Source organism: Lactuca virosa, chromosome 5 (assembly GCF_052849685.1).
Source record: "Lactuca virosa cultivar CGN04683 chromosome 5, Lactuca_virosa_CGN04683_v6, whole genome shotgun sequence".
In the NCBI taxonomy this organism is placed as follows: domain Eukaryota; kingdom Viridiplantae; phylum Streptophyta; class Magnoliopsida; order Asterales; family Asteraceae; genus Lactuca; species Lactuca virosa.
Window position 1 is genome coordinate 115,779,319 of NC_136430.1, and position 13,706 is coordinate 115,793,024.

Genomic DNA, 13,706 nt, shown 5'->3' on the forward strand with positions numbered 1-13,706 from the left:
GAGGTCCTAACACTTAGTGCGAGTAGTCCCAAGTTGTTAGAGTGGTTCTTCATCACATCTAGTGGTGAAATACCTTCATTTGACTCGTTTATGTGTCATTACATGTTATTAGGATCGAATCGTGTTCAGGGCTTCACCAGAACACCCGACTCTTCGTATCGATCCTTCAATCAAACCACTCGCTCGAGGTGAGTTCATACCCCTACATTTTCCGTATTTTTAATGTTTTCAGGGGGGGGGGGGGGATACAAGCTAAACATAAAGGTTTTCAAAACTCATGAAATTCTCATACTTTAACCCTTTTGTACTGTGTTGAGCATAAGGGACGTTTTCACTAAAATTGCATGGTTTTCCGGACTCCCTATTCACTACGTTTTACATGCAAACTATAATCGGTATAGTTTGGGATTTTCTAAGCATAACAAGTATAGAAAATTTCACTACTAAACGTATGCACTAAGACATAAATAGTTTACAATTTGCATCACTACTTTATCGCGTTTTCATAACTGTAATTATCACTACAAACGATATACATTCGGATTTTCACTACGGTAGAACGCTGCTACACTACATGTAAACTAGATTGTACGATACTGTGAGGCGCTACTTCACTACTGTACCCTTAGGTGTACAGGGATAAATCCTATCATAGTATAACCAGAGTCTCCTGGAGGGAGAGCGTGAGATTTGTGAATAGATCTATTCGGCACTGACAATCCCACACCCGAACTGCTAGCTACAGTTGGGCAGGCATGCCCAGGGTGACAAATGTCATTTAACTCGACGCCTGAAGAACGTTGGAAAGGTCTCTAGTCATATCAAGTATGGTTATACGACTCACATTATGTATAATTTACCCTTTAGTTTACAACTTGTCACCCTTCAACAGTTTTATTTATACTAAATAGAACTAACACACTACGTATAAAGGCTGAAGCCAGGGTTTTCAACCAACATCGTTTATGCAAGGATTTCATATACAATATACTTATACTTCATGATTAGCCTTAGCTAGTCACATGAAGTAGTATTTTCACATATCACTAAAGTTTTCAGTAACGAACATTCATGGTTTATATGGAACGGATAACGCTACATTTTTCACTTAAAGAAAATATCGGATTTTCTTGACGCTATACAAAATACTTTTTACGAGATCATCAACAAGTTTTCATTACAAACTACCGCTTATAAACTCACCAGCTTTATGCTGATATTTTCAAACTGCTTGTATTCTTAGGAAATCAGTAGACAGGTACCTGCTGGATTTATGAGAAGCTGGAGTAATAAGAGTCTTATGTTTATATTTTATATGTACTCTCTGATGTAATTCAAACAAGTTTCAAATTGATGTAAACATCTTCATATATGTATACACTGTGATGGTTGTGTTGCTATGGTTGCTATTTCACATTGGTTGTGAGGTTATACATGACGTCCTCCGCCCCGGAACGATTCCGCCATCACGGTTTCAGGGTGTGACAGATTGGTATCAGAGCCCTTGTTTATAGCGAACTAAGTATACCGAACCTTATATGGTATACAACTATAAATATTAAGGGGCCTAAGCGCTCTAAACCAAAAGTATACTTTCAGAAATACAAGTATTTTTATAAAAGTATATAAGCATACCCGAGTATCAGAATCTGTGTCGTAAGTAGAACAAAACAAAAGTATTTGGATGTTGGACACTGAGGTTAAACCTGGGTAGTTATGTAATCATGTCTAGGGTTAATATAGCCTGATCAACTATATTCAGTCTAGACATGACCAACATGTGCTTGGGAGTGACTGTGGTGTTACAACAGGCCTAAAACTTACCAAAAACATTCATCATAAAATACTATAGGAGTATTTTGTTAGAGCCAAATTCAGTGAGGATATTCATTCCTAGTGTTGCCACCTATTTGTTTCTTAGCGATAACTTGCTTGCATTAGTAACCTTTCTTGCTTATCGCTTGGTAGAACACTTGTTTATCAGGATGAGATATATTTTGTTTCATATATCTTGAGTACTTACCGTCCTCTTCTTCCTGATTGTTTCTAGAAGAAGATGCCTCCTCGACCAAGACCCAACCGAAGGAACGACACTCCGCCGCCACCACCACCCCAGTTCGACCCCGTCATGTTCCAGGCAGCAGTTACTGCCGCTGTAACTGCAGCAATGGCACAAGTGAACTCTGGTGGGGCTGGAGGTGGAACCGACCCCCAACGGTAAGACGGAAGTCAGGGACATCAAAAGGAGTGTTCCTACAAGGACTTCATGACTGCAAAACCCAAGTCCTTCGACGGAAACGGAGGAGTCATCGCTCTGACTAGATGGTTCGAGAAGATCGAATCCATCTTCGAGATTTGCGCCTGTTCCGAAGCCAACAAGGTGAAGTTTGTCGCCTGCACCTTCACCGACAGAGCTTTGACCTGGTGGAATGGTCGAGTCAAAACCCTAACCGTGCCAGTGGCTAATGTCATGGGTTGGGAAAGACTGAAGGAGCTCATGCTTGCGGAATACTACCCGAGGGGCGAAGTGCAAAAGTTGGAGCACGAACTCTGGATCTTGAAGATGAAGGGTTCCGACATCACTGCCTACACCGGTAGATTCTGTGATCTGGCTCTCCTCTGTCCGGAAATGGTCACCCCGGAAAGCAAGAAAATCGAGAGGTACATCTGGGGACTGACACAGCCAACCAAAGGAAATGTCCTGGCTGCTAGACCGGCCACATTTGAGAGCGCCAAGGATCTGGCACAGACTCTGATCGATCATGGAATCGATCTGGATGAGGCCTCAGCGGTCGCCGAGTCACAAAAAGAGAGTGGTGAGAAAAAGAAGAAGTTTTGGAACAAACGCAAGGGCCAGTCTCCTCAGGAGCCCTCCAAGAAGCAATAAACAGTGGCAGTCCACACTGCTACTACTCCTACTGCTACCCCCACTGCTGTTCCAACCACCCAAGCTCCTACCAGTGGTTTTTCAGGGAAACTACCTCTGTGCAACAAATGTACCTTTCATCATCACGGACCGTGCCGTGATTTGAATTGCAACAACTGTGGAAGGAAGGGACACACGACCCGATACTGCAGAGCACCAGCCCAACCAACCAGTCCAACTCCTGGAGCGGGTGCCAGCCAAGCCTGCTATGGATGTGGAGAAGTTGGGCATTTCAAAAGAAACTGCCCCAAGGCGACAACAGGTGGCAATGCACGAAGGGTGCTGGCAATGGGTCAGGAGGAAGCGGTCGCTGATCCTACCGTTGTTACGGGTACGTTCCTCCTTGACAACTCTCATGCATGCATTCCTTTCAATTCTGGTGCGGAAAGGAGTTTTGTTAGTCATGCATTCAAACATCTAATCAAACATAAATCCCAACCTTTAACCGAAACGTTCATCGTCGAGATGGCTAACGGAGAGAAAGAAAGCACGAGCGACATATTCATAGGCTGTACTCTTACCTTAGGCAATCATTCCTTTTCTATCAATCTTATGCTTGTATCTATTAAGAGTTTCGATGTCATTATCGGTATGGATTGGTTGAGCCCCAATCGTGCTAATAACCTTTGCTTCGAAAAATCCATTCGCCTCAACCTTCCCTCTGGTGAAACCCTCATGATTTGTGGTGATAAACTTAGCTCGAACCTTCGTATCATCTCGTGCATCAAAGCTCAGAAGTACCTGCGGAAGGAATGCCATGCGTTTCTAGCTCACGTCGTTGATGAAACGCAAAAAGTTAAAGACCTCGAGAGTCTTCCCGAAGTCTGCAACTTCCCTGATGCCTTCCCTGAAGATCTCCCAGGAATCCCTCCCGAGCGCCAAGTCGAGTTTCGTATCGACTTAATCCCCGGAGCTACTCCTGTAGCTAAATCTCCTTACCGCTTAGTGCCAGCGGAAATGCAGGAATTATCCAGCCAGCTCAATGAGCTGATCAGCAAAGGATTCATAAGGCCGAGTTCCTCACCCTGGGGAGCTCCGATCTTATTCGTGAAGAAGAAAGACGGATCTTTCCGGATGTGTATCGACTACCGAGAGTTGAACAAGCTTACCATCAAGAACCGATATCCCTTACCCAGAATCGATGATCTCTTCGACCAACTTCAGGGAGCTAGTTATTTCTCAAAGATCGATCTAAGATCAGGGTACCATCAGTTGCGAGTTCAGGAGAATGATGTGCCCAAAACAGCATTCCGAACTCGCTATGGACAATACGAGTTTGTAGTGATGCCCTTTGGTCTAACCAACGCACCGGCAGTATTCATGGACCTGATGAATCGGGTGTGCCGCCCTTTCCTAGACAAGTTTGTGATCGTGTTCATCGACGATATACTTGTCTATTCATGGAGTGAGAACGATCATAAACAATACTTGAGATTGGTGCTGGAAACTTTAAGGGCGGAGAAACTTTACGCGAAATTATCCAAGTGCGAATTCTGGATTCGAAAAGTAACCTTCCTAGGTCACGTGGTAAGTGAGGAAGGCATTCAAGTGGACCCTTCCAAAATCAAAGCGATAGAGAACTGGTCAGCACCAAAGACACCCACAGAAATTCGTCAATTCTTGGGTCTCGCTGGCTATTATCGCAGATTTATCCAGAATTTCTGAAAAATCGCCAAACCCTTAACCACTCTAACTCAGAAAGGCGTACCTTTCTGTTGGAATGAGAAGCAAGACACTTCGTTCCAAACCTTGAAACAGGCCCTATGCAGCACACCTATCCTGTCTCTGCCCAAAGGGATGGAAGACTTCATGGTCTATTGTGATGCATCAAATCAGGGCCTAGGCTGTGTGCTCATGCAACGAGGAAAGTTCATCGCCTATGCCTCGAGGCAGTTGAAAACACACGAGGTCAATTACACAACTCACGATCTAGAGTTGGGAGCAGTGGTCTTTGCATTTAAAATCTGGAGACACTATCTCTATGGAACCAAGTGCACTATCTTCACCGACCATAAGAGCGTGCAGCACATCTTTGATCAGAAAGAGTTGAACATGAGACAGCGACGATGGGTAGAGCTACTCAGTGACTACGAGTGCGAAATTCGCTACCATCCCGGCAAGGCCAATGTGGTAGCAGATGCCCTCAGCCGAAAGGAATATTCCGGGCGAAAGGTGAAGGCATTGACAGTAACCGTTCATTCCCATCTATCCGCACAAATCAGGGAGGCTTAGCTGGAAGCCTTAAAATCCTAGAACATGACAGATGAAGCTTTACGGGGAATGGACAAGAACTTGGAGGTCAAAGGAGACGGAGTGAACTATTTCATGAACCGGATCTGGACCCCAAAGTTCGGCGGGTACAGAGAGGTTGTCATGAATGAGGCTCACAAGACGAAATACTCCGTTCACCCAGGTTCAGATAAGATGTATCTGGATCTCAAACAGCTCTATTGGTGGCCAAACATGAAAGCGGAAATTGCAACCTTCGTGGGCAAGTGCTTGACTTGCGCCAAGGTGAAGGTGGAATATCAGAAGCCATCAGGTTTACTTCAGCAGCCCGAAATACCTGAGTGGAAGTGGGAAAGGATAACCATGGATTTTATCACCAAATTACCCAGATCTCCGAGTGGGCACGATGCCATCTGGGTAATCGTCGATCGGTTGACGAAGTCCACCCACTTCTTGCCAATCAAAGAAAACTTCAAGATGGAGTGACTCACTCGAATCTACATAAAAGAGATAGTTTACCTTCATGGGGTACCTGTATCTATTATCTCCGACCGAGATAGCAGGTTTACCTCGAGATTCTGGCAATCACTACAGGAGGCTCTTGGAACTAAATTGGATATGAGCACGGCTTATCATCCGCACACTGATAGACAGAGTGAGAGAATAGTTCAGACATTGGAAGATATGTTGAGAGCCTGCGTCATCGACTTCGGCGCGTCATGGGACACTCATCTTCCCTTGGTTGAATTTTCCTACAACAACAGCTACCATACCAGCATCAAGGCTGCGCTGGTTGAAGCCCTCTATGGCCGCAAGTGCAGATCCCCTCTGTGTTGGGCTGAAGTGGGTGACACGCAGCTAGTCAAGGATCAAGTCCCTGACAGCACTCTCACTGGTCCTGAAATTATCCGAGAGACGACTGAAAAGATTGTGCAAATCCGAGAATGACTGAAAGCCTCACGAGATAGACAAAAGAGCTACGCCGATAAGAGACGAAAACCCTTGGAATTCCAGGTCGGTGACCGCGTCCTTCTGAAGGTCTCGCCCTGGAAAGGCATGATACGTTTCGGAAAACGTGGAAAGCTAAACCCAAGGTACGTTGGACCATTCGAGATCCTTGCTAGGATCGGTCTCGTAGCATACAAACTCCAGTTACCTCGAGAGCTCAGCAACATCCATCTTGTCTTCCACGTGTCGAACCTAAAGAAGTGTTTGTCCGATGAGACACTTGTGATTCCTCTCGACGAGATCGAATTAGACGAGGGTCTACACTTCGTGGAAGAACCTGTCGAAATCATGGATCGGGAAGTCAAGCGTACAAAACAGAGTCGCATCCTAATAGTGAAGGTCCGCTGGAATGCCAAGCGGGGTCCTGAATTCACTTGGGAAGGTGAGGATTCAATGAAGCAGAAGTACCCCCATCTCTTTCCAAGTTCATGATTGTACTTTATCCTTGAATTTCGGGACGAAATTCCCTCTAACGGGGGGATGATGTGACAACCCAGAACTTCAATCTTGTACAATTAATCAATTCAATCAATATTCAACTTGTTCTGTCGATTTCTAGTACTATTCAAGGGTTCGTTTAAGTGATTCTAAGCTTGAGCATGACCAAGGTTGAGTCTAGGAATGAGTCAGCAAGTCGTATACTATCAAAACAAGGCCATACACACCTTTGGAGGGAGTGTACGGCCGTACACATGGGTGTGCGGCCGCACACACACCTCCTGCCAGCACACTCACTTTTGACAGCGCTCACACTCCTATATAAAGGGTAGACCCCTTTCCTTTCATTCCTTTAACACCTTGGCAGCACACAATACCATTTCTCTCAAGCTTCTTCAACCACAAACCCTCCCAAGGCTTCAAAAACGTGAGTAATCCATCCCTTAACTTGTTGTGCATGAAGAACCTCTTGATCTAGTCCTTGAATCATGAAAGTCCCGTCATGTTCTTCATCTCTTTGAAGGAGTGCGACCACATACTCATGTGTGCGGCAGCACACTCATGTGTGCGGCAGCACACTCCTGTGTGCGGCAGCACACTCCTGTGTGAGGTAGCACACTTCCTTGTGCAGCAGCACACACATTTGTGCGACCATACACACACACCATAGGACCACAAACCCATTTCTAAGACCCTAAACTTGTACTACAACCAAGTATGGGCCTAGGACACTTCATGGATGCAAGTATGGACCTTGAAAACACCTCAAAGGCACCTTCCATCATGAGTGTATGGCCGCACAGCCATTGGGCCGCACACCCATGGACGTACACACCTTTAAGGTGGCCATACACCTCCCTCATGCAATCCTTTGAGGTCCTAACACTTAGTGCGAGTAGTCCCAAGTTCTTAGAGTGGTTCTTCATCACATCTAGTGGTGAAATACCTTCATTTGACTCGTTTATGTGTCATTACATGTTATTAGGATTGAATCGTGTTCAAGGCTTCACCAGAACACCCGGCTCTTCGTATCGATCCTTCAATCAAACCACTCGCTCGAGGTGAGTTCATACCCCTGCATTTTCCGTATTTTTAATGTTATCAGGGGGGATAAAAGCTAAACATAAAGGTTTTCAAAACTCATGAAATTCTCATACTTTAACCCTTTTGTACTGTGTTGAGCATAACGGACGTTTTCACTAAAATTGCATGGTTTTCCGGACTCCCTATTCACTACGTTTTACATGCAAACTATAATCGGTATAGTTTGGGATTTTCAAAGCATAACAAGTATAGAACTTTCACTACTAAACGTATGCACTAAGACAGAAATAGTTTACAATTTGCATCACTACTTTATCGCTTTTTCATAACTATAATTATCACTACAAACGATATATATTCGGATTTTCACTACGGTAGAACGCTACTACAATACATGTAAACTAGATTGTACGATACTGTGAGGCGCTACTTCACTACTGTACCCTTAGGTGTACAGGGATAAATCCTATCATAGTATAACCAGAGTCTCCTGGAGGGAGAGCGTGAGATTTGTGAATAGATCTATTCGGGACTGACAATCCCACACCCGAACTGCTAGCTACAGTTGGGCAGGCATGCCCAGGGTGACAAATGTCATTTAACTCGACGCCTGAAGAACGTTGGAAAGGTCTCTAGTCATATCAAGTATGGTTATACGACTCACATTATGTATAATTAACCCTTTAGTTTACAACCTGTCACCCTTCAACAATTTTATTTATACTAAATAGAACTAACACACTACGTATAAAGGCTGAAGCCATGGTTTTCAACCAACATCGTTTATGCAAGGATTTCATATACAATATACTTATACTTCATGATTAGCCTTAGCTAGTCACATGAAGTAGTATTTTCACATATCACTACAGTTTTCAGTAACGAACATTCATGGTTTATATGAACGGATAACGCTACATTTTTCACTTAAAGAAAATATCGGATTTTCTTGACGCTATACAAAATACTTTTTACGAGATCATCAACAAGTTTTCATTACAAACTACCGCTTATGAACTCACCAACTTTATGCTGATATTTTCAAACTGCTTGTATTCTCAGGAAATTAGTAGACAGGTAGCTGCTGGATTTATGAGAAGCTGGAGTAATAAGAGTCTTATGTTTATATTTTATATGTACTCTCTTATGTAATTCAAACAAGTTTCAAATTGATGTAAACATATTCATATATGTATACACTGTGATAGTTGTGTTGCTATGGTTGCTATTTCACATTGGTTGTGATGCTATACATGACGTCGTCCGCCCCGGAACGATTCTGCCATCACGGTTTCGGGGTGTGACATTTGGGAGTGTCTTGAAGCATAAAAATGTGATCTTGAATGTGATATTTAACACATGTGTGTGTTAGAGGGTCTTATTAGGTTAAGAACATAGGGTTTTGGACATTAAACATCTTATAGCCATGCAAACTCCTAAATTTGGAAACTTTATGACTTAGGACATCATTTTCGGCTTGGATATGGGTTTTGGACATTAAACATCTTATAGCCATGCAAAGTCATAAAGTTGGAAACTTTATGACTTAGGACATCATTTTCGGCTTGGATATGGGTTTTGGGAGGAAGGGCTTATTGTAATAAGCTCTTAATATCATTTTGGGACTAGGCAGCGTACGCTGCGCGTACACGATCATCGCCCCGTTTCTTGGTCAACATCAGAGTACGCTGGGCGTACACCTGTGGTACGTTATGCGTACCCCGATGGGGAGAAATGTTGACTTTTGTTGACTCCGTTGACTGTTGACTTTTGACCAAGTTTTACTTTAGATCAAACTTTAGGGTTTTCATTGGTTATTAAGATTTTATTTGTTCTGATGCTAGTGGATCCGCGAGACCAAGCTGTGTTGCAGGGAGCATATCGTGGTGTTCTTGGATTCTTCATTTTAGGTGAGTTTCTCCTCATTGTACCGTGTGTCGGAGGCACCAATGCCGGCCCACTAGTTGTGGTTATCTTTTACTAGAGGAATGCATTAGGGACTATATATAGTAATATAGGATAGACTAAGGACTCTTGGTCTAGACTCTTTTACCTCTTCCTTCTTTGGTTGTGGTTCAAGGGTAGGATCACATGTCCGGGTGGCTATCTCACCTCTGAGTATATATGGTTATCCATTCCTGGTATGTCAATATTTAGTATGTTGATATTTAGTATGTTTCGATGTTGTAGTGATATGTTAGATTTGTATCCTGGTATCAAGTATGTTACTATGCCGTAGTCGTTTATTAGATTTGCATCCTGGTAGTTGGCATGTTGCTATGCTGTAGTGATCTGTTAGATCGGTATCCTGGTATATAGGATGTTGCTATGTTGTAGTGATCTGTTAGATCGGTATCTTGGTAAGTAGGATGTTGCTAAGCTGTAGTGATATGTTAGATCGGTATATTGGTATATAGGATGTTGCTATGTTGTAGGGATCTATTATATCGGTATCCTGGTATATAGGATGTTGCTATGCGGTAGTGATTTGTAGAACTGTATGTTTATCTATACTTGCCGGTTATCATCTAATGGAGTGACCTAGGGACTGTATGTAGTCATGTAGGATAGCCTGAGAACTCTTGCTCTAGGCTTTATTGCTTGTTCCTTGTTTGGTTGTGGCTTAAGAGTATGATCATCTATTCGGGTGGATATCTCACCTCTGGGTACTTATGGTTACGCATTTCATAGAGGTCAGCTGGTAGCGGGTATGTGTGTTGTGAGAGTACTAGTAGGCGGTGGTGAGTTGTATGAATGTTGTTTGTCAGTATTATGTGCCTACTTGTTCCTTGTTTGTTTATATGTCGACATATGTTAGTAGTGGGTTGAGGCGGTCCTGATGTGTGCTATAGGACAAGATACACGGTGTGGACTGACTGTAAGTCGTAGGCACAGAGGCTCTGGAAAAGCGGCTAGGTTGAGGTGGTAGGCCAACAAACCCTGGGTATACCAGCCCGATGGCTGAGTGGACCTGATGTGTAATGCCCCAAATTTCAACCCAAAATTTTCAATTAAAACTTTAAGTATTTATTCAAGTCACTGCTACAAATCTTAAAACATTTATCAAAGAATCATTAAAAGTTAACATGTACACAAGTCCCCCATTGATGCGGCGAAATGAAGCCGTGCTCCTCCTTTAATATAAGAAAAAACTGCAACATGTAAACCGCAAATCGTAAGCACAAAGCTTAATGAGTTACCCAAAATACCACACACAACATAGCACAAATAAACAGCTATGGGTTATCAACAACCCTAGGGACTATTAGCAATCCCAATGGGCTAACAATACGCCTGGTGGGTTATCAGCAACACTGGAGACTATCAGAAGTCTCAGTAGGCTAACAACACGCCCGGTGGGTTATCAGCAACCCTGGAGACTATCAGCAGTCTCAGTCACACATAAACAGCATAACACAATAATAATAGCAAGACCCATCTAGTCATCACAGATCCAGCTAATCTACCACACAGGCTCATACAAACATGCAAGAGTCACAAAGATAGCTAGAATCCTACATACATAACTTAGTGATTCGTCATTGGCGCCTTCGACTCACGAGAACTGGGAAAATAATCACCTCTACTGATGATAACTTAAACAAGACTCGATCTACGGCGAACACTGCTCCTCATGCTAAACCAAAACCAGAAACAAACCCAATCAATAATTAGGGTTTAACCCAAACCCATGGTCTAGTCCATTCCTCATCATGATGAGGGCAAAAGGCCATTTTTCCCTTTATAAACAAGCCCAACTAAACTAAGCTCAAAACCCCTAATGGACCAAAGCCCAAAATCGATCCATTGGGCTTCTGCTGAGAACACATGGCATTCCGTCTATGATTCTTGCCGTCCGAACGCCCAACGTTCCCATGAAAGCTGTAGAGTCGAAATTTCTTGTAATATGTCGAAGTTTGTGTATTTGTCAATTTCGTATGTTTTCTATATATTTGCTAAGGCATCTTTTTGAAGAAGCTTAATGTCAGGCCTCAGTATTTTTTGTACTTTCAGCCTCTTATAAATAGGAGCTGAACATAGAGTTGATAGTAGAGTTTTCCCATGTTTACTATCAGTTTTGTACTCTTTGTTCTCTGAAAGTAATATGAGCTAAACCAAACCTTATTTACTTATCATGTTCATCATTTACTCTGATTTGATTCTCATACTCGATTAATCTCAACTACAATTGGTATCAGAGCAGGAATCAATACTGCAAATATCTGATTTTCAATTGAATCTCTACTTTTAGAGTCGCGAGTTTGTCTCAAAAGTTTCCACACTGTTTGATTCTGAAAATCATCTCTGATCTACAGTTTTGATTTGATTCTGCGTTTGAATTGTGTAATCGAGTAATCGTTTTTGAATATCTGATCAATTCATTCATTCAATTTCAAATTTCTTCCAGTTCTTTTGAAAAATATCAATTGTACGTTAATGGCGAATTTCAACATGAACACGATGACTTCATTTTCTCATCTGTTAGGATCTTCTATGAAGATTCCTATGTTGATTCCAGAGTACTATGATCAGTGGGCTGATCGAATGGAGGATTACTTGAACGGATTGGACGAGGAACTCTGGAGCTGCATTACAGGAATCGCTCAACCTCCATTGAATGTTCAAAATATTGGATCATCTGGATCAACAGCTGCAGCTACTGATCAATCCACCAAGCTAAAGAACAACGAAAAGCGTTGTTTGAGAGAATTGCGAGGTGCCTTGCCACCTGTTGTTTACAATTACATCCGTGGTTGTAAAACTACAAAGGAAATTTGGAATACTCTGAAGGAAAAGTATCAGGGAAGCGAGAAAATGAAGATAAATTATGTTAAGCAGTGTCTTGTGGAGCTGAAAGAGTTCAGACAAAAAGAGAATGAAACGATTGAAGTTTACTATGATCGTCTTAATGAACTGATCTATAGATGCAATCGTTTTGGAATAATAAGGTCATCAATGGAGTTCAATCTCACCTTTGTGATGGGAGTGGAGAAGTGTCAGCATGATGGTGAAGAATCAACAAAGCTTCGATACTTCATCTCTGAATGATTTGTATAATCAGTTGAAAACTCACGAAAGTGAAGTGAATGAGATAGCTGAAGGGTCGAAACTTAGTTCGGGAGGTCCTTTAGCTCTTGTTTCGAAAGTGTCTGAGAAAGAAGCTGTTGAGAAAGATGATTCTGATGAAGAAGGCTTTCTAATGAATTCTGATGATGAAGCGATTGCTTTTTACTCGAACAACCGAGTTAAAAAGTTTTTCAAGAAACCTTTCAATCCCAAGGTGAAGCAAAGTGATGTGAAAGGAAGTTTCATTAATAAGTCTGTGGGTGAGGAGAAGAAGAAATTCGAGAAGAATGATGTAAAGGCAACTGAAGCCAAAATTGAGAAGAAACTTAAGGGAGATTCGGGCATTGACTGTCATTACTACAACGGAGCAAATCATTTGGCAAATGATTGTATGCTTCGTAAGAAAGAAGAGAAAAAGAATAGGGTCAAGGATGAAGCCTATTATGTTGAAAGATTGGAAGAAGTTCGTACAAAGGCGAAAGGGATGTCTTTGGTTGCACGAGGTGAAGGTGAGGAAGATGGCATGTATCAGATCTGGTCTTCAGGGTCTGATGACGAAGAGATGCGTAATACGACGCATGGGGCTATGTTCCCACAATTTGAAGAGGATAAGGACGAAATGGTGACTGGTCATTGCTTCATGACCAAATCAGGAGACAAATCACCGATAACAACGAATGTACGTTCTATTCTTCAGTCTTTTAACATTCCTTTACAAGCTTATGATTCAGAAATAATTGCATTTGATGATACTGTTGCTTACTTTGATACAATTGTGGTGTCTCCTAGTAATGAAGCTAAGAAACTAAACATCCAGTTGCTAGAGACCCAAAAATTGGTAGATCCGAAACGAAGCAGGGTAGAGTATCTGGAATTGCAATTGAATAATGTGAATAATGATAGGGAATTTCTAGATAATGAAGTTCGAATGTTACTTGCTTAGAGAAACATTTACTGTAATTCAGCAAAAAGACTTTATGCTAAATTGACTTCA